The sequence below is a fragment of the Cetorhinus maximus genome, chromosome 16 (genome assembly GCF_964194155.1).
Source record: "Cetorhinus maximus chromosome 16, sCetMax3.hap1.1, whole genome shotgun sequence".
Taxonomy (NCBI): domain Eukaryota; kingdom Metazoa; phylum Chordata; class Chondrichthyes; order Lamniformes; family Cetorhinidae; genus Cetorhinus; species Cetorhinus maximus.
The window spans coordinates 41,672,921-41,695,483 of NC_135894.1; the positions used below are offsets into that span (position 1 = coordinate 41,672,921).

The following is a 22,563-nucleotide window of genomic DNA, read 5'->3' on the forward strand; positions in this document are numbered from 1 at the left end:
CAAGATAGGGAGGTCAGAGATCCAAATTGTGTCACATAGGAAGAATGGGGTGCTGAACTGGTGACATCAATGTCAACGTTACTAACCCAGTAAAGTTAAAAATGTAAGAAGAGAGGGATAAAATCACTTTTTTGTAAAGTCGGGGTTTACGACATTCCTATATGAACTGGTAAAGTGGCAGGCACGCAGTATCATTTTGAGATGGCCTCATGGTTTTACTTATTGTGGAAGAGAGGTTGATCTAGATATTGAGGATTACAGCATATTGTCTATGAGTCATTTACATTTCAGTGTTGGTCTCTGGTTTTCAATTTACCCTGAAACTTGTATGTTTCAAGGTTTGTGGATCAGTAAGTACTTTTATATTTCTCCATTAAACAAAACCATATTTACATATTTAGTCCAACTGCTTTCAGATTGTGATTATGCTGTTAATAATTTGGCTGCTTCTTTTCCTAGTTATGCTACTTTTTTGCATTTCTTTCAAGTGGCATGCAACATGAACTTTTCTTGACTTAATGATTATTTAATTATAAACAGATCCCATGTGGCATTTCTCAACTTTTTTGGCATCTGGAGTACAGTTGTAAAGTCTAGCTGCCAACTTGGAGTGTCCCTTTTAAGGCCACTCCTGAAATACCCCGTGTGGAGGAATAGCATAAAGAGATGATTGTAAATTTAAGAATGCTGGTTAGAATAATTGATCTTGAAATGGCTTGCTTTTTTATTTTTCTCTGGTTATTTTGCATCTACAACAAAAGATGATGGTGGAGTGCGTTAGACACGACCTTCTTTACATGTAAGCAAATCTCCCCTGGTGCTACTCACACCAAGTTGGTTGTTTCATAATGACAGGAACATTGCATCATGTAAAATAAAATGTATTATTCTGTTGCAAAAGCATAAAAATATGTCTTTTTTAAGGCCACAAAGTCTAATTGATAAATACACCCAGGGTGAGTTTATACACCATTGAATTAAGAAGATAGGGATTTCATTGCTTCAGTATGTCCTGTTCCTGCAAGGTTTGACTGTACATTCCAAAAGTTTGTCTTTGTTGCTTTCTACTTCTTTACAAATGTGATACAGAAACCTACATGAAACAAACTGTGATGTTGAAAGAAGATGGACAGAAAGTCTGTGCATATATAAAGTTTTCAGAATATTACATGGATGTATATTATGTTGAAGGTATGGTTTATTAATCCATTACAGACATTAGCTGACCTGGTTGTTTGCAATAAAGAAGCTGATTGCTGATTTAGAACTACCATTTCTAAAAATGTTGATGGATTGGTCACGGTCTGAAATATGGGGTGAAAGCAAGCATGTTCATAATACAAGCAAATATTAGTGCTTTTATAAATAACCTGATTTCACAATTAAATGTAACAGATTAACAAACCAAAGACTGGTTTGCTAGTGGAATTGTTGCTGATATTTGGGGATATGTTGATATCCATTGAATTGTATTCTGTCTGTTATTTTAAAATTTATTTATATACATTTTCATGAATTACACATTGTTACAAAGTCTGATAATATGACCGGATCTATATTTTAAAAGAAAAAAGCTAGTAAGTGTTTAAATATGCTCTATTCACGACAAGTACTTGATGGTAGTTTTACAGCTGCAAATTTCTGTCAATAATTCAAGTAGTGAGGGTAGAATTTATTTCTGTATATTTGCCGGCAATTTGAAAGCAAGTTAGGAATATTTGCATTCACCCATATTCAAAGTAATGTGAAAGAAAGAGCATTTAAGGCCAAATGCACAATACAATAACTTTAATATTTCAACCTAAAGAGGATTTTTGAAAGAAATTTTTGGATTAAGATAAGAACCTTGCATGACAAGATAGTTTGAATAGAGGCTAATAATACAGAAGGCAATCAAGCAAAGTATTGAATCATAGAAATCAGAAATTTACAGAAGTGATGCGGAAACATTAGAAAGGCTAAGATAGAGGTCTGGCAGGAAACAAGGGAAATATTAAAAAGCAAGAGATATCTCACAGAGGATGAAGTGGTGGTGTAGTTACTAAATGAATACTTTGCCTCAGTTTTCACTGCAGAATGTGATCATGAAAATGTAAAGACACAAGAGTGGTTTGAGAAATTAAATAGGATAGCTAAGAGGCACTGCTGTAAAAGCTGGTGCAGCTCAAACAGTAAAAGATACTGGACTCTGATGACATATTTTCTAGAAAGATGAGGAAAATCAGTAGAAATATTTCTGACCTCAATCTTTCAAACATCCATAGATATTCCAAAGGACTTCCGGTTCTTATATTCCCATGGAATACAATTGATACTCAGGAAGACATGGATTACTTCAGGATTGCTAGCATGGGTTTATAAAACACACCATGTGTGACAAAATTAATAGAATTATTTGAAGAAATACTGCTGTACTGATAAAGTAAGTAAAATGGATGGTCTGTATATGAATTTTTAGAAGATATTTGATATAATGCCACATTGGAGACCTAGTGATAAATTAGGGTACATGATATCAACAGATATGGAAACATGGATTAAAAAGTCATCTTGAGGACAGATAACAGAGACTAGTGTAGTCTCATTGCTCTTAATGCATATAGATGTAGGGGCACTGACATATTTTGGAATCATTTGAGAATTTTTCCACACAAATGAATTTGGAAAATAATTAATTTCAATATTATGTTTTAAGGCAAAGCATATTTATTCGAAATTGTCTTTAGAAAAATGGCTGGGAATGTATACTAACTTGCACTTAGTGCCTTTGATGTAGTAAGATGTTCCAAGATATTTCACAGGAGTGATTATCAATCAAAATTGAACTCCCTCCCTAACAGCACAATGGGTGTACCTACACCACATGGACTGCAGCAGTTTGAGAAGGCAGCTCACCACCACCACCTCAAGGGTAATTAGGGATGGGCAATAAATGCTGGCCTAGCCAGTGATGCCCACATCCCTTAAATGAATTTTAAAAAATTGACACCAATGCACAAGTGATATTAGGACAGGTGACCCAAATCTTGGTTGAAAGGGTAGGTTTTAGGGACCATCTTAGAGGAGAGAGAAGTAGAGAGGCAGAGAGGTTTAGGGAGGAAATTCCAGAGTTAAGGGTCTCAGCAGCTAAAGGCACAGTGGCCAAAGGAAATAAGGATACACGAGGCCAGGAGTGGAGAAGCATCGTTATATCACATGGTTGCAGGGTTAGAGAAAATTAATAAGATGGGGAGAGGTAAGACCATGGAGGGATTTGAAAATAAGGATGGAATTTTTAATATTTAGGCAGTGCTGGACTGGGAGCTAATGTTGGTCAGCTAGAACAGGCGTGCCGGTTGATCATAAGTCAGGTGAGATGAGGCTTGGCATAATTCAGGTGAGGTGAGAGTGACTGTCTATGACATCTGGCAGCATTTAACTAAGTGTGGCATCAAGGAGCCCTAGCAAAACTGGAGTCAATGGAAATCAAGGGGAAAACTCTCCACCGGTTGGAGTCATACCTAGCACAAAGGAAGATGGTTGTGGTTGTTGGAAGTCAATCATCTCAGCTCCAGGACATCACTGCAGGAGTTCCTCAGGGTAGTGTCCTCATCCCAAACATCTTCAGCTGCTTCATCAATGACCTCCCTTCCATCATAAGGTCAGAAGTGGGGATGTTAACTGATGATCACACAATGTTCAGCACCATTCTCAACTCCTCAGATACTGAAGCGGTCCATGTCCAAATGCAGAAAGACCTGGACAATATCCAGGCTTGGGCTGACATGTGGCTAGTATCATTCGTGCCACACAAGTGTCAGGCAATGACCATCTCCAACAAGAGAGAATCCAATCATCGCCCCTTGATTTTCAATTGCATTACCATCACTGAATCCCCCCACTATCAACATCCTGGGGGTTACCATTGACCAGAAACTGAACTGGACTAGCCATATGAATACTGTGGCTACAAGAGCAGGTCAGAGGCTAGGAATCATGTGACGAGTAACTCATCTCCTGTCTCCCCAAAGTCTGTCCACCATCTACAAGGCACAAGTCAGGAGTGTGATGCAATACTCCCCACTTGCCTGGATGAATGCAACTCCCACAACACTCAAGAAGCTTAACACCACCCTGGACAAAGCAGCCCACTTGATTGGCAGCACATCCACAAACATTCACTCCCTCCAGCAACGTTGCACAGTAGCAGCAGTGTGTACCATCTACAAGATGCACGGCAGGAATTTACCAAAGCTCCTTAGACAGCACCTGCCAACCCCACGACCACTACCACCTAGAAGGACAAGGGCAGCAGATAGATGGGAACACAACCACCTGGAAGTTCCCCTCCAAGCCACTCACCATCCTGACTTGGAAATATATTGCCGTTCCTTCACTGTCCCTGGGTCAAAATCCTGGAACTCTCTTCCTAACAGCACTGTGGGTTTACCTACATCACATGGACTGCAACGGTTCAAGAAGGCAGCTCACCACCATGATCTCAAGGGCAACTAGGGATGGGCAATAAATGCTGGCCCAACCAGTGAAGTCCACATCCCGTGAATGAATGAATGAAAAAAAAATACATCCAGTTGAGCCTTGGATGAGCTCAAGTTTGTGGAGGGTGCAAGGTGAGAGGCCAACCATGAGTGATTGGAATAGTTGAACCTTGAAGAAAAAAATGGATTGATCGGGCTGTCAAGATCAGATGAACTGTAGCATTGGCAGAGCTGGGCAATTGTACAGAGCTAGAAGTCTTGGTGATGGAAGGGATATGGGATTGGAAATTCATCTGTGGGTCAAATAAGATGCCACAGTTACAAACAGTCTGGCTCAACTTCAGATCGTGATCAGGGAGAGGAATAGAATCGTGGGTGAGGGAATGGAGTTTTGGGGTGAGGGTTGAAGACGATGGCTTCAATCTTCCCAATATTCAATTGGAAGACATTTATGCTCATCAAATACTGAATGTCGGAGAAGCAGCATAACAAATTGGAGGAAGTGGACAGATGGAGGCATAGATGAGTACAACTGTATGTTGTCAGTGTCCCTGTGGAACCTGATGTGTTTTTACAAGGGGCAATATGTAGGTGAGAAATAGGAAGTTGCCAAGAATTGATCCTTAGGAGACTTCAGATTTATTGGGAGGGGGTAAGGAAGCCATCATAATGATTCTTGGGTTACAATTGGATTGATGAGAATGGAACCAGGTGATTGGAGTTCCACCCAACTGGACAAAAGAGCAGAGAGAGTCAAGATGCTAATAAGCTGACATTGAATATGTTCCCCCACATTCAATACAAATATATTAAATTAGTTCGACTGTCTTAGCAATTGGAAAATATCTCACAGTCATTGTGCTGGAAGCTTATCATTCTGTTTTTGGCAGTGAACAGAGAGGAGAAGTTGCAGGTATTATGATTCAGGCTGGCAGCTATGTTCTTAAAGAAAAAGCTGTGAGGGCTTTAGCTAAGACAGAGGTTAGAAATACCAGAGAAGCTGTTCAAAATCACCTTGCTTAAGTCTAAGAAGGTGACTCCACTGATGTGGGGTCGCATGGCTTGTTCTTTATTTTCTATCATTACACAAAGATAAGTTGTAGCATTTGAATTAAGTCTGGAGATGACTCTCATTTTGTATGTTTGCGTTATTGTGGAATAAAATAGATTATTATCTAGTATCAGGTCTCATGTCATCAAATGTTTGCCTGGCCCACTTTTGGGGTGATTGAAGAAGTGCACATGCAAAAGACAAGATATCCAATTCAGGTCACAACCCTAGCTTGCACTATCATGCAAGTAAATATGAAGCAATGTGAGTTAACTCTCATAAAGTAAGATGTTGGGACTAATTACAGGAGTGATTGATGCCACTGAACCTAAGAAGATATATATGGCAGAGTGGAATTTGTAACAAGCACATCAGAATTTGCAGGTAACAAGAAAAAAAAGGTGACAAGATCTGTCAGTAATTTTAGAAGGGAATAGAGAGGTTACACAAATAAATATTGGGTGAATTTTATTAAAATGATACACTTTGGGTTGAAAAACACTAAACAGCAAAACTTAAAAGAATCAAGGAGTGGAGAGACTTAGTGACACTTAATTAGATACACAATTCTTTGAAGAGTGGAAGGGCAAATTGATAAATGTTGTTTCTTTTATAAAAGTATTTTGGCATCCCAATTTTAAAAATGGAGCTGTGAGTAGAAAAGCTTGGAGTTATCTGTAATGCCAAACTCCATAGTATATTGTGTCCAGTTTTGGGCATCATACTTTAGTAAGGAAGTGAAGGCCACTGAGAGGGTACATAAGAGATTAGGTCAGGATTAGTGGTTCTATACAGTTAACTGTTTTGCTATATAATAGAGAAACTTAAGATGAAAGCTGATAGAGGTATTCACAATTAAAGGATTTTGATGAGATGAATAGGAAATATAATTTCACTGGTCAGAGAAACAGTAACTAGAAAGCACAAATTTAAAATCTGCACTATAAGAATGAAGTGAGGTGTCAAAAGAAGTTTTTTTTTTGCAGAGGCTTTGCTAGATCATGGAATGAGTGGCATATAAGGCGCTCTGTTGAAAGCAGAATTCATAATAGATTTTAAAAAGGAAATATACACAAACATTAAAAAAGGACAATCTTCAAAAAACCCACGGGTACATATTGTGTCCTGTACAGTTACAGTGCCTTATGCGTCATGATACAGACACATTAGTCAGCCACGTAATGGGAGAGGTAAGAAAGCAAATAAAAACCCAAGTCAATTAGGGAAACAAAATCTGGAAAATTCCTCTCTGTCTGCTTTAGATGATTGAAATTAGTGAGGTGATCATACTGATCCTTAATTAGATTACATGGTGCACAACATTTATGATGTGATCTGAGCCTCAGTCAGATATGGGCCTAGCTCTTGCTTGAAGAAGTATAGCAAATCATTGCTTGCACACGCCAACACTCTGTTCTACAGGTACGCTATTCTCTGGGAAAAGAAAAACAGTCTCTAACATGCAGCCTAGTTCTGCTCACATCTTTCTAAGCATGACCCTAGTCCTTCCTCACCTATCCAGTTGAAATAATTGGTTCACTTCATTTTATAAACCTTGGTCAAATTACCTGGGTTTATGCTTTTCTTAAGTTTGCAGATCAGCTCTTTGAGCTTATTAGGGAAAGAAGCTGTTTTAAAGAAGGAATGAATTTTCTGGCACTCGTGAACTCTTTCCAAAGCCTTAATACCCCCTACATGAAGGGAGACTAAAGCTGTGAAACAAGATTCTAAATAAGACCCAACAAAGTCTTGGAGAAAAAGAAAATAGTACGTTTTTGTTTTGCTGTAAATTGTCCTGTGAATACAACCTGGACCCTGTTTGCTTTTAGCTATAGTATCACAACATTGGTCATGAATGTTTATAGTGATATGCTACAACAACCAGATATTTTTCTTTGATCGCTGGTTTCAACTGCATTCCCTATAGACTGTATGTATGTTTGTCAGTTAGACCAGTTCACATGCAAAGCACTGTCTTTCTAAGTTAAACATAATTTACTAAATGTGGACAATTCTTCCAACATATCGAGAACGGCTTTGAGTAGTTCAGTATCCTCTACAGATCTAACACTCAGAAATAACATGGCAGAGTCTGCAAACTTGCTGAACATTCCCCAACACCTACGTTTAGGTTATCAATGCATAGAGCATAGATTTATCCCTACTCTCTGCTTCCTCTTAGCTAACCAATCCTTTATGCTAATATGTTGCCCCTGACACCATGTGCTCTTGTGTAGTAACCTTTGATGTGGCACTTTATCAAATGCCTTTTGGAAATCCAAGTATACCACATCTACAGGTTCCCTTTATCCAGCTTGCTTGTTACTTCTTCAAAGAAAATAGTTAAACATAATTTCCCTTTCATAAAACCATGTTGACTCTGCCTGATACCATTATGATTTTCTAAGTATCCTGCTATAACATCCTTAATAATAGATTCTAGCAATTTCCTGATGACAGATGTTAGGCTAACTGGCCTAACTGCTTTCTGTCTCCCTCACTTTCTTGAATAAAGGTGTTACATTTGCTATTTTCCAATCCGCTGGGACCCTTCCAGAATCGAAGGAATTTTGAAAGATTATAACCAATGTGTCTACTATCTCTGCCGTCACTTTTAAGAACCAAGGATACAGACCATTTGGTTCTGGGGACTTCTTAGATCTAATTGTCTTTCCAGCACCTTTTCCCTGGTGATGGTGATTGTTTTAAGTTCCTCCTTCCCTTTCACCTCTTGGTTTTCAAGTATCTTTGGGAAGTTTTTTAAGTCTTTTACAGTGAAGACGGATGCAAAATACCTGTTTAACGCCTCCACCATTTCCTTGTTTTTAATTATCAATTCCCTAAACACACCCTAGAGGTCCAACAGTAGCTCTTTTCTTATTTAAACACTTGTAGAAACTCTTGCTATCAGTTTTTATATTACTAGCTAGCTTTCCCTCATACTCAACTTTCTCCCTCTTTATTTTTGTTCAGTCATTCATTGTTAGTTTTTAAAATCTGACCAATCTACCACTAATCTTTGCAGATTTGTACAGTGTTTCTTTCAATTTGATACTATCCTTAACTTCCTTATTTAGCCAAGGATGATACATCCTACTCAGAGTCTTTCTTTCTCACTGGGATTAATCTTCGCTGAGTTATTAAATATCTCCTTAAAAGTCTCCCACTACATCTCTACTGTCCCACCTTTTAACTTAGCTTCTCATTTAACATTAGCTAGCTCTGCCTTCATACCCTTATAATTACCTTTTTTTTACATTTAAAACATTCGTCTTAGACTCACACTTCTCCCCTTCAAACTGAATGTGAAATTCTATCATGTTATGCTCAATCACCTGGAGGCCCATTACCATGAGGTTATTGATTAATCCTGTCTCATTGCATATTACCAGATCTAGAATAGCCTGCTTCTGGTTGGCTCTAGAATACAATACTCTAAGAAATTGTCCTGAATACACTCTATAAACTCATTTTCCATGCTACCTTTGCCAATCTGATTAGCTCAAACTACATATTGATTAAAGTCACCCATGATTATTGTGGTACCTTTCTCACATGTCCCATTTATTTCTTCCGGTATACTCTGTCCTACAATGTAACTACTGCTAGTGGGGGGTGGGGCTACTATAAACTACTACCACAAGTGACTTCTTACCTTTCCTATTTCTCATCTCTACCCAAACTGATCCTACATCTTATTTTTTTCAAACCATGGCCATCTCTAACTACTTCACTATAGATTACCTAAATTAACAGAGTTATCCCACCTTATCTTAGCTTCCTGTCATTTTAAAATGTCAAATATCCTTCAATATTCAGGTCCCAGCCTTGGTCACCTTGCAACCATGTCTCTGTAGTGGCTATTAGGTCATACATATTTATTTCTATCTGTGCTAACAATTCATCCATTTTGTTATGAATGCTGTGAGCATTCGGCTACAGAGTCTTTAACTCTGTTTTCTGACCATTTTTGCAATCTCTGGCCTTATCTGCTAGTGCACTCTTAAGTTTGCACACTCTGTCCCTTGCTGCCACATTCTGGTTATCATTACCCAAATCACTACCTTGGTCTATTACCTCATTGTTTCCTTTTGTCACATCTCCTGTCACATGATCTCTTCCCCCTACTACTTGTTTAAAGTTCTCTCTCTATGTCCTAGTTATATGACTCACCACAACACTGGTCCCAGCATGATGTCAATGTTTTTGCCACTTAGTAACCAAAGCCTAAATGTAGTCCAGGTCTTGCTGCATGCAGGCATGGTCTTTTTCATTATCTGAGGAGTTACGAATGGGACTGAACACTGCAATCATCAGTGAACTTCCCTACTTTGTGCTGGAGGAACAAAGCAGCTGAAGATGGCTGGGCCTAGGACACAGCACTTAGAAACATCTGCACTGACATCACAGGGCTGACATGAGTGGCCTTCAACAATCCCACCATCTTCCTTTGTGCTAGGCATAACCCCAGTCAATGGAATGAAGTCTCATTAACTTAACTTTTACTAGGCCTCTTTGACACCTCACATGGTCAAATGCCTTGATGTCAAAGGCAGACACTCTCATCTCACCTCTGGAACTTAGCTGTTTTGTCCATGGTTAGATCTAGGATTTAATGAAGTCTGGAGCCTTATCTTCCTGGTGGATTCCAAACTACCTGAAAGTTCAGCTAGACAATGTCTACTAGGTTACCATTATTCACTAATTTGGTGACTTCTTAAAAAAAATTCAAGTTTGTAAGACACAACCTTGAATTTGAATCAATGTTGAGTGTCCCTGGTAAGACCTTCCATAACTCATTATATCAGTGATACAATAAAGCATCATTCCTATTGCTGAAGTCAAGCAAATGGGCCTCATTAACTAGTTCTGCCAGTCTGAGTGAGAAGTCCTGACTCCAAGGAACTACCAAAGATGCAAGCAAGGATCTCACATTGCACCTGTCCCATTTATTTAATGACCTCCTGTTGAAAAAGGAAATATGAAAAGGATTTTAGGAAAGGGCAGCAAAATGGGACTAAGTGGATAGCTCTTTCAGTCAGTGTAGGCACAGTGAGTGGACTGAATTGTTTTAGCCATGACATTAAGAAACTAAACTGCCATCTGCACATTTCAGAGTCTTAAAAGAAAAATATATTTTATTTTAGACACAAATCAATGACCAAAACTGTCTTTGAACAGAATGCAAAGGGGAACAATTAATTATCCTATTTAATCCATTCCCAATGAAGATCTTCATACTTCAATTGTGACGGAGGTCTGAAATAAAAACAGTTTCTACTGTTGTTCATTGGTTATCCTCTAGATTTCTCAGCGAATCAGCAGTCCATTTCCCCAATGTTGTCATCTCACTATCAAATGCTGCAGAGATGCACACTGGTGCTCCAAAAGTAGTGCTACAGGAAACCCTTTACACCTTTAACACATTTGCAGTGCCAGTTTTCTACTTAACCCTCTTCTGAAGGTGTTGACTTTTGTTTGGGATACAGTCCCGCGAGTGCTGATAGTCCGACAGCACCTCTCACAAGTGACCATTGTTTATGTATGAAGAATGGACATTTTGAGTGTTGGCATGTTATTGAGCAAAAGGGCTTCATGGCCTAATCCTGTTCTTGCTTCTGATCCGTAGACTTGCACTTCCTGGAGTGGGAACCTTTGATTCTCTTCCTTTCACTTCCCTTTGTAGTCGCTTTGAGCCTTAACATCTGATTTTACTCCTCAGAGATCATTACTGACATAATTAATTATTGACTGATCTCCATTCAGATGCCTTTAATTATTTGATATTTCCATTGTTTGTCCCTTTGCAAATGTTGAAGTATAACCAATCTCTTACAGAATGACAGCATTGTTACAGCGCAGGAGGACGACATTCGGCCCATCGTGTCTGCACCCCGTAACTTTGCACATTCATTCTTTTCAGATACCAGTCTAGTTCCTTTTTACATTGGGGGAGTTTAAATAGTCCCATAAGTTTAGTATTTTCGGGAGGGGCGGGTAAGATAGGTGGGCACTGAAGCTAAAATCTTGGAAAGTAGGGAATGCGCGAGAAAAATTGTGTACATTTTAAAATTTCCTTTTGTAAAATGCTTGCCCGAATTTCTCTGCATCATATTTAAGTATTTCCTATTCAAGCATTATCTTTTGTTCAATTTGTGACATTAAGGTTATAGAACATGTCTGAAAAAATTGTTAAGTAGTGTGTAGATCACTAGTAGTGTGTTTTAAAGGTTGGCGTTGTGGACACAGGAACCTGGTGAGCTTAGTAACTCGATACTAAGAGTTTTGTTACTTTGCAGAGATTTGTGTGTATCTGGATGGGGAAGGGGAGGTTATTATTTGAGCTGCTTTGCTCATTTTAGTTTTAAACTTTCTTTGTAAGTTTTCCAAATTCGAATCCCACAACAATGGCGAACGCAGAGCTCCGTTCTCGGCCGGACTGACAGACGTTGAACTCTGAATTTTAATTTTAATTTGGCTGAAGTGAAGTCCGCACCGAAGTCAGACTGACGCACAGCTTGTGTTTGAATCTGGTCAGAAATGATGTGTTCCGCACCTTTTGAAGTGCGATACAAAGGAAGTGTGAAAGCCCGGCTTGGTATAGAGGTGCATTTGTTTATGCAGAAGAAGCCAATGGTCAAGAAACCTCTCTCGTTCTGGTAGTTTATGAACCAAATCAACGCTCTTTAAAAAAAAAAATCAGCTGTATGTCTGTTAATGTACAGACTGAGCTGCAGTCGGAGTTCTGTGCAGTTTTGCTGCTGTTGTACTTTTGTTATGCCTTGTTTTGCAGTGAAATTGCGATACTCGTCGAGCCTCGTCCTGCCTCCCTCAACACACCAAGCTCATTTCGCAGTAATATTTATTGTTCTTTGTTCGCATCTGCAACTTGAAAATAATGCAAGCTTTCGAGAAAGCTTTGCGTCCGAGAAAGCGAAGATGCTTTCAATGTTTTTTTTTAAAAACGTTTAAGCTGTATAACGTGCTCTGTCCGTCCTTTCTAATGCCCTCCATTGCTTGTTTCGTGCATCTGTTTGGAAACAGGCGTTTCGATCTTGATAATAAGCTTGAGATTGGTGCTGTACGTATCGCAGTGAAGCGGTCGGGTCGAGGAAGTGGCACTAAATGGTGGGGGATGGGAGCTTTCGCCATCTTTGTCTTGTGAAGTCGCTCTGCTGGTTTTGTGGTGGAGCGCAACACTGAGACAGGTGGCGCACTTCGCGCCGGGGGTTCCTCGCTATAGTCAATTACATTCACTGAAAAAAAGGATTTAATTCCATTGAATAATTAAAAACCCGAAACGTATATTCAATTACACGAATCTCATTATTAACGGTGACCTTATATACCTTAAAATAAATGACTGTGGGCATGCATTGCTTTATTTAATTGAAAACTAAAATATAGAACAAAGAGTGCGGAAACAAACCTTTCTGCTAACATTTCTGTAAGGAACAGACAACAAACCAGCAAGCCATGGTCGTTGCCTCTTGAAAGCGAAGTTTCCTTTGGGGGAATTACAGAAATCAGCTGCCGTTAGTTATATTTGAATCGTTGCTCATTCTGAGAGAAGGATGCGGTTCCCTGCACTAGGATGTGAAACGAGAGATTCGAGATGTGTTCTTTAGAGTGAAGTGTGGGAACCTTATTAACTGCTTCTGCTAGAAATCAAAGTTAAAACAAAAGGATATCGAGAGCAGTAATGGAAGTTGTGCAGGACTTACTGCGCTGCACATGAGAGTAGGTCAGCAGCTCAAGGCTGCGAGTGATTAAGGAGCCCGAACTGTATACAGCACAGAAGAGGCGAAAGTAAAGCGTCACGTAGTCGCTACACGCTGACACAAATTGCTGTGAAAGAACACCTCCAACTGGTGAATGATTGTTACATTAAACAATGCGAGGAACACAAACGAGCAGTTCCTCAATTGTGGCTAATCTGTTTTGGTGGTAACAATCTCGGCATTTGGGGGTGGTGGCGGCAGGGGGAGCTTTGGTGACCCCTCCCCCCTCCCCTCCCCGTCAGTTATCTGTGTATTCTTGATACTGGGAATGTAACCTCCTGTATCTTGTGACCAAGATGGTTCGGACTGATGGTTTGGAGTATTTCAAACGATGCAGGGAATCAAAACATTATTTGCAGTTAGTTAACGATTGGTGTAATTTTTAATCTAACCCCTGATTTTCCTGTTATCGTTAAAGAGGAATTTACGATTGAGTGTAAATGATAACACAGAAAAAAGGTTTTCAACTCTTGCCAGAAGTGCAGCTTTTCGCCAAAGTATTAACCCTAAATTATAAAACTGTATTCCTTAACTATTCTCATTTTTAAACAAGCCCCAGTGCGGTGATTTGAATTGGGGGTGGGGGAGGATACCGTAGCAACAACGTGTTTTAGGGGTTAGATCTTATAAAGTCGAGAGAGGGGTGAAATACGTTTTGAATTAACAACTGAGCTTACTTGTCGCGTCGAAGCCCAGTCTTTTACATGAGAACAGTCAACCTCACACCGCCCTGTTTCCGCCCTGGTTCGGAGAAACAGAGAGCGATTCTGCTTATGCGACGCAGGCCGAGAAGCAGCTGCTGTGAACTGTTAGTGCGGGTGTGTGTGATTGCTTATACGTGACTGAGAGAGATTGCGGGGGAGTAATGTGTAACTGTGACTCTGACTAGCAGCGTGTAATGGAGGGAATGCTAGTGTGTGTGTGTGTGTGTTTGCAAGGGAGGCTGTGGGCGTGTGTGTGTAAGAGTCTGTGCGAATGTTTGAGACTGCGAGAATATGCGGAAGGGAGTATGTGTAACGGGTACAGAGAGGAAAGGAGCGCTGTGTGTGATTGTGATGGCGTGAGGAATTTAGAGATGTGTGAAGGAGGATATGAGAATGTGAAGAGTACGTGTATGTGACATTGGGTACAAACGCACGTGTAACTGGGGCAAGTGTGTGTGACCGAGGGAGAGAATGTTAGGTGTGTGAGTGTTACAATGTGAGGGTGTGTGTGAGAGAGGGGAGAGGCGATGTTTGCGAGAAGGTGAGAGAATGTGGGTTTCCGAAACTGATAGTGCTTGCGGGAGTGTGGTTCTGGCAGTGCCGGGGTGGGAGTTTGTTTGAGGGTGTACGTAATCATCGCAATTGTTTGGACGGCTGTCTGCACAACTGACTATGCCTGAGAAGTGTGTGTGTGTGCGTGTGAGAGAGAGAGAGAGTGCCAGAATGTGTGTATGAGTCTGTGTGGTTGCGGGAGATATGAGTTTAAGACTCATTACAGGGGTATGTGTGAGACTGTGATTGCATGTGAATGCGAATTGATATCTAGGTGTCTCTTGTGCGTGACTGGGAGTGTACGTGTGAGTGGGCCCTTGATGGAAGATTTCCCGCTCGAGATGTGTGCACACAGCGTCCTGACCTTCGGGTCAACTCCCAAGACTGGCAAAGGAAGCGCTTCTGTAGCTCTGGAGAGACCCTCTAACTGAACTGTGTATCAGCGATGTAATTGCACCTTTCATTATTCCTGCTTCTGCCTCCAGTTTATTACCTATAAAAGCTTACTTTGTATTCCGGGATAGCGACGGAGTACATGTGCCCCATATTTTGCAGTATGCTGTAATTTTCAAATAAGTATAATAGGGTAGCTTAGTATTTTGTTTTTATTTCGGTAGGTGTGATTCTTCTTCACAAAGTACAGTAAAACCAAACAAGTTTTTAAGGCTATCTGCTAAAAGCTGTGGAAATGTTGGAATTGAAGTCAGACTGAATTTGAATTAATATAATCAAAACATTGAAGACTTGATTTCAATCAACATGAAATACAGTTGATCCCAGTCGTACTAGTTAAACAGTGAATGACTGAATCTAAAATCATATGGCATGTTACAACTTTGTACCGACGGACAAAATACTCACTTGTGAGGGTCTGAGTGTTTAGATTTAAGCATCGGGGTTAATAATTTAACATTAAATTGCCCATCAGTGGCAATAATCAGAAAAACATAAAACACTGAATTCATATTTCCGCATGGAGGACCACCCGCTAAAATGTAATATGTGGTGTATACCGTGTGATTCTCACCACGTAGTTCAGTAACGCACTGAACAGCAGCTAAGGACCGAGTGAATCGTACGACCGAAACTTTTATCTAGCCCTTGCTGTTTGGATCTCACGTGATTCAGCCTTGTACTCTGATGATACAGACAGGGTATTTTTTTCACAATGTTCCGATACAAAAAAAACCCCCCTCAGTTAATCACCGAGCGTTTGGCGGTGTATACTGTTTGTGGAGGCTTGTGTCTCCCATGTTGATGATGGGTTAGAGATTTTGGCAACGGGGGTTGTGAGCCAAAGGTTGATGTTTATGGTAATTGAAGTTAACGATGGCCTTATGGGTAAAGAGAGTTTTTTTTTAGTCTCGGAGGGGAGCTGCACGCTAGGGCTGGATCGGAAATTTAAAAAAAATCAGTTTGCTCTGCAGACGCTGAACCACGTCTGCTCCAGTGATCTGCCAGAGGGCTCTTCTCTTTAAAACGCCGCCCCCTCCACAAGGCAACAGCCCGAGCTTCGGCAAGTTGGGGGATGCGGGGCGACGGGAGGGAGCAGGAGCCGATAGACCGGATCGTTTCGCCGCTCTGTACATGGTGAGGAGCCAACATGGCGCTGCGAAGTGTTCCGTGCCAGAGGATCGCAGCCGATCGCCACCTGTACAGTGAACATTCACACTGAGAGCTGCGCTCACTCAACTGGAGCGAGCAACCGCGGCGCTGAAACAACACTCGCTGGAGCCAAAGGGTCAAGGCTCAGAGAGAGACAGAGAGAGGAAAAAAAAGGCCTTTCCTTTTGACTTTTTTTTTTCAAACAGCGGATTTATTTTCTCGAGTGGATATCCGGACTTTGTGGGGTGATAAGCGAGCTTAGCGGCGCGCACGTTTGGATAATGTTCAGATGAAAGACGGTCTCCTCCGGCCGTCTTGGCGATTAAAAAAACAGAAAGGCACGTGGATGCAGCAGGAAAACCGGAGCAGGAGGCTGCTTCAGATCCACGGCAAGGCTGGAATCAGGTAAGAGGAGGTTTTATTCTGTGGAAGGAGTGGGGTTTTTTTTTTGGACGGGGCTGTTCTCCTGATTAAAATCGCGCTGAGCGCTGTCGGAAAGCGGAGACAGTCTGGGTGGTGACTTTTCCTCCGAATGTGCGATCCTCAGTTACTTCAGTTTCCAGGAGAGTGGATCGATCCTCAGTTTTCCACGTTAGCTCGAATGTCGCTGCTTGCGCGTCTCGTGTGAATGTTGAGGGCAAGTTTAGAAACTCGGACCATCAGAGCGCGATCGTGGCGGCTCCGTGCCCAACTTCTTCAGGATTCGGCACAAGGTCTGATGCAGCCGGAGTGACATCGGCCTCTTCCTTCTCTTTACCGAGCCGGCGCCGCTGTCCCTGCAAACGTCCATTTCACTTTTGTCGAGAAGAATTGTAAAGTATCATCGACATTGTCCGCACGGGAACTGGGGCTTTTGCTAATTCCATTCCGCTCTGTCTCTGTGGGTACAAAGGAACACGGACCGCTTCCACCACTAAAGGATAATCGTGTAAAGCCAAATCGAGTAAAAAGATCCCCCTCCCCCCACACAGCGACGACTATGATTTAACCACTCAATTCCGCTCAGAGGGTTTAACCAAATGCTTTTAATTAATTTAACATATGCGTTGAAAAATCAGCACAGGTAACAGGAATCATAACGGAAGGGTGGCCTTTATAAACACCGCGTCCATTCCACAGCACAAGAAGCAAGTAGATAGGGTCTTTTTTTTAAAAAAAGGGAGTTAACTGAGGGTTTAAAACCGAGGATTATTTTCATATATATGCATATTTTACAAATAGCTACAGCTTGCTAAGTTATCAGAGAGAGAGTGGTTACAGCAAATGGCTCTCAGGCTGATGATTTATGTTCGAGCTGTGCCTTTGAGGTTATTGCGAGAGCACCTTTTAAGGTAACGATGCTGCATGTTTATCTTGTAGAATATTGCTGCATAAACAGTCCTTTGTCCGTCTAACAAGTCACTTGAGCAGTCTGGCAAAATGTTCTTTAGGTGAGATTTAGTGCTGAAGGTTGTTCTAGTTCTAGCTGGTTACCTGGAAGGTGACATGTACCCCGTGTGGCAACTGCCAGCTCTGCCTGACTGAAGGCTTTTGACCGTATTGTATGTCTCTGTCTAAGTGATCGATCGGTCTAGACAACAGTGGCCGGCTCCCTGCAAGCTCAGGGAGGAGAGAATGATAATCGCAGGAAAAAATTGAGGGAGAGTAAACCAGATTCTAGTAGACGTCTTGTTAGACGGTCCGCAGCCTGTGAACGAAGCGATCAGAGATTAAAAGTTTAGCTGAGAATTTCTTGCTGTGGATGTGGTGCAGGATGTGTTTGCATATATGGACGTGTATTCATTCATCCTCCACATAACTACGAGCGCGTTTGACCATCTTAACTTGATAACACCATGAACGATATATACTTGAACTTTAAGTGCGCACGCACGTGTTATATTCTTAAAATATGTAAATACAATGACTGGATGTCTACTGGGGTATATTGGACGTCCTCTCAGCAAATTCATCTTTCCTCGAACTTCTTAAAACGCCGAAATGAATGAAAGGTTTCCACAGAATGAAAAGAGCTGGCTGAGGTAGAAGTGGCAACAGTACTGACGGACCATTTCCTTTTGTCTGCTCGCTGACTTGTGTGAACACGGTCTGCGCATCTGCGCGATCGGAATATCCAGTTTAAGAAAAAAAACGACTAGATTTACCAGTGGACTGCCAGCTTGTTAAACGCTGACACACTGATTTCTCTGTTAGGAGCCTGAGAATATATTGATTATTATCGTTTCAGTTATTTGTAAATGTCATAATCTTTCAAGTTTCGCTAATATTGTTTGTTTATTGTCGCTGTACTCTGTTAGAGTACACAAGGTGCCTTGGGCAATGGCGACTAAATTGATGACCACTCGAGTCCTCCGTGCTGTTAGATGTAAACAAATACCTTCAAGCTACTGATATCCAACCAAAACCGATTTCAGTTTCTCTGCAACTCGAAGCAGTATTCTCATTATCTAAATTTCAGTTTCACCCTAACTTTTTATATTAGTAAGCGTTTTTTTCTATTTTAATTAAAACTGGAGACAGTGTCCCATTTTCATTCGTCTAATGTTTAGTTAAAAGGTCCAGTGCCTTTTATCAATGAGTAATCGCAAAAGTGATTTACACTTTTACTCAAAGCTAAGACATTGCATGGAACTAAACCAGGATGTATCCACAATAAACATTCTGCGCCGGACGGCCTGTTTCTTCAGTGAAAGGCAGCTTATAAATTCCAAATGAAATCAAACCCTGTATGTTCTCGGATAAAAGCAAAATACCGCGGAAGCTGGAAATCTGAAATTAAAACAGAAAATGCTGGAAAAAACTCAGCAGGTCTGGCAGCATCTGTGGAGAGAGAAACAGAGTTAACGTTTCGAGTCCCTATGATTCTTCTTCAGAGCTAAAGACCTGCTGAGTTTTTCCAGCATTTTCTTCCTGTATGTTCTAGGGCCGTTTCGCACAAAGGACCCCATTAAATAAGTTGAAACAACCGATTTGTATCAGAACATTACATACACCTACTCTTCGTTTATTAAAAAACCCCTTGAAAGTGTTGTGTCAACTTCAGGAACAACAGGTCAGGGTGCACAATCCTGTGGCAAAATACACAGCTGTGGCAAACGATGGAATGAAAATATTATTAAATACCTCGGAAGGATCTCTACTAGATTTGTACATGACATTGGTAGGCTAAGTCAGGGCAGGAAAAAATGTCCTTTTATACAAATATGACAGACATTGGTGTGTCTATTCTCCAGAAACACGAAACCATTCACTTCTGTTTTGCAGCCTTCTAGATACAGTCACTAGTTTAAGACCACACAATGCATATCAGTTTGATGCTAACAGATTCCTCTGAATGATACATTGATTCACTGTGTATGATGCAGTACCATTATTGGGACTATTGGTACTTGAATTTAACTATTGTATGTGTAAATCGACTAAAGTAACCTTTGCCCAAACCTACATATGCTATACAAGAAAATTGGTAGTAAACTTAGCTTTGCCACTGACTAAGGCCATTAATTAGGTATAATTATATATTTTTTTCAGTTAGTCGGCAGGAAGTACTGAAAATACTGCAACACTAGAACCACACAAGTTGGCATGCTCAAGCAATAGACCTACACTGCGTTTGTTGTATACTTCACATACAAACTTAAAACATTCCAGTGATTCCATAAATTCTGATCTCCATTTAATCAGAGCATATGACTTTTCTGCCTTTTTAACAGGTTGACATTTTCAGTCAGTTTCCGAGATTTTGTAGCGTATGGTATCGTCTGTTGCATCTGGTAACAGCATGTGGGAGTAATATAACACCCATGGGTTGGATTTTTACCACCTATTATTGCTCCCAAATGGTTGGACATACCTCATCAGATAACACAGCAAGCCACAGAATAACCCTTTTGCTCTTATTAATGAATCAAGAAAGAAAAAATCGACCTATTCTAAGTGAATGAACGCTTGTGAGACTTTGCCATTGAAATGTAAGGTTCACGGTTCTGCATGTTTTGTGACTCCCTTCATACAGAGGCCATTGTTTATTTTATATATTTACACATGGTTGATGAGTGACGAAGTTCGGGATTTCTCATCTGCCCCTCTTCCATCCAGCTTCCTCCCCCCTCCAATCCACCCCTTTCCCTCCCTCCTTCCTCCCTGACCCCTCCCCATGCCCTCATTACCCCCATCCACCCCTCCCTCCCATCCCCTCCATCCCTCCCTTCCCCCTCCACCCTTTCTCTCTCCTTTCCACCCTCTTTACCTTCCCCTTCCACCCTCTCTCCCTCCCTCTTCCACCCTCCTTCCATCTTCCACCCTTTCTCTCTCCTTTCCACCCTCCCTCCCTCCCCTTCCACTCTCCCTCCCTCCCTCCCCCTTCCACCCTGCCTCCCTTCCTCTCTCTACCTTCCTCATCTGCTCCCTTCCTCCTGCTCCCTTTCTCCCTCCCTCCCCCATCCACCCTTCCTCCCTCATCCACCCTCCCTCCTGCTCCTTTCCTCCCCCTCCCTCTTCCTCCCTCCTTCCCCTCCCCTTCCCTCCCCCCTCTCCCTTCCCCTCTCCCCTGTCCCTCCACCTCCTCCCCTCTCCCTCCCCACCCTTCCGCTCCCATTCTCCCTCTCTCATCCACCCTGCCTCATCCACTCTCCCTTCCCACCCACCCTCTCTTCCTCCCCCTTCCCCTTTCCTCACCCTTTCCCTCATCCCCATCTCTTCCCCATCCCCCTCCCACACCGCCATCCCCATCCCCCTCCTGCACCCCCATCCCCATCCCCTCCCTGCCTCTTCCCCCCCTCCCTGCCTCTTCCTTTCCCCTCACCCTCACCCTCCCTCCTCCCCAACCCCTCCCCATGCCCCCATCACACCCCTCCACCCCTCCCTTCCTTCCACCCCCTCCATGCCTCCCCTCCACCCCTCCCCTTCCACCCCTTCCTCTCCCTCCTTCCCCTTCCCTTCCACCCCTTCCTCCCTCCTTCCCCCTACCCCTCCCTCCTTCCCCCACCCCTCCCTCCTTCCCCCCACCCCACCCTCCTTACCCCCACCCCCTCCCTCCTTCCACCCTTCCCCCCCACCCTCCCCCTTCCCTTCCACCCCCCCCTTCCCTTCCACCCTCCCCAAGCCCCTCCCTTCCCCCTCCACCCTTCCTCTCTCCCTTTCCACCCTTCCACCATCCCTCCCTCCCTACCTCTCCCTTCCACCCACCCTTCCACCCTCCCTCCCTCTCGCTCCCTCCCTCCCTCCTTCCCCATCCACCCTTCCTCTCTCCCTTTCACCCTCCCACCCCCTCCCCCTCTTTCCCCCTCTGTCCCCCTCCCTCTCTTTCCCCCCACTGTCCCCCTCCCTCTCCCCCTTCCTCCCCCTTCCACCCTCTCTTCCTCCCCCTTCCACCCTCTCTCCTCCCCTTCCCACCCTCTCTCCCTCCCCTTCCACACTCCCCATTCCACCCTCCCTCCCTCCCCTTTCCACCCTCCCTCCCTCCCCTTTCCATCCTCCCTCCCTCCCATTTCCACCCTCCCTCCCATTTCCACCCTCCCTCCCCATTCCACCCTCCCTCCCTCCTCTTTCCCCCACTGTCCCCCTCCCTCTCCCCCTTCCACCCCCTTCCACCCTCTCTTCCTCCCCCTTCCACCCTCCCTCCCCTTCCACCCTCTCTCCCTCCCCTTCCACCCTCCCCATTCCACCCTCCCTCCCTCCCCTTTCCACCCTCCCTCCCTCCCTTTCCACCCTCCCTCCCTCCCCTTTCCATCCTCCCTCCCTCCCATTTCCACCCTCCCTCCCATTTCCACCCTCCCTCCCCATTCCACCCTCCCTCCCCATTCCACCCTCCCTCCCTCCCCATTCCACCCTCCCTCCCCATTCCACCCTCCCTCCCCATTCCACCCTGCTCCCTCTCTCCCCTCCCTCTCCTCCCTCCTCCTCTTCCCTCCCTCCCTCTCTCTCTCTCCCTCTCACCCCCTCCCCCCTGTCACCCCCTCCCCCCTCCACCTCCCCCTCACCCCTTGCCCTCCCTTTACCCCTCCCTCCCTCCCCTTACCCCTCCCTTCCTTTCCCACCTCCCTCCGTCTCCCCCCTCCCTCCCTTTTCCCCCCTCCCTCCCTTTCCCCCCTCCCTCCCTTTCCCCCCTCCCTCCCTTTCCCCCCTCCCTCCCTTTCCCCCCTCCCTCCCTCTCCCCCCTCCCTTCGCCCCTACCCTTCCCCCCTACCCTTCCCCCCTACCACCATTTCCCCCTCTCCCTCCCTCCCTTTCCTCCCTCCTTCCCTTTCTTTCCTCCCTCCTTCCCTTTCTTTCCTCCCTCCTTCCCTTTCTTTCCTCCCTCCCTCCCTTTCCTCCCTCCCTCCCTTTCCTCCCTCCCTCCCTCCCTTTCCTCCCTCCCTCCCTCCCTTTCCTCCCTCCTTCCCTTTCTTTCC

At 43.2% G+C, this 22,563-nt stretch overlaps 1 protein-coding gene and 1 long non-coding RNA gene across 10 annotated transcripts in view; one reads left to right on the top strand and one right to left on the bottom strand.

Moving 5' to 3' along the window:
* Nucleotides 1-22,563, top strand: part of bcor (BCL6 corepressor) — a 283,987-nt gene that overhangs the window by 171,886 nt on the left and 89,538 nt on the right. For 2 of the 9 annotated variants that reach the window (XM_078559751.1, XM_078559752.1), the window contains exon 1: nucleotides 13,994-16,576. The exons of the other annotated variants lie outside the window; for them this stretch is intronic. The gene's annotated coding sequence lies outside the window, so the exon portion shown is untranslated. Of the gene's footprint in view, nucleotides 1-13,993; nucleotides 16,577-22,563 lie in introns of those variants that run through there. 9 annotated transcript variants of the gene reach the window in all.
* Nucleotides 12,244-13,239, bottom strand: LOC144691560 (uncharacterized). Its single transcript, XR_013579173.1, has 2 exons — nucleotides 12,959-13,239; nucleotides 12,244-12,785 (listed from the first exon to the last, which is right to left on the bottom strand). It is a non-coding gene; the product is annotated as an uncharacterized LOC144691560 (long non-coding RNA).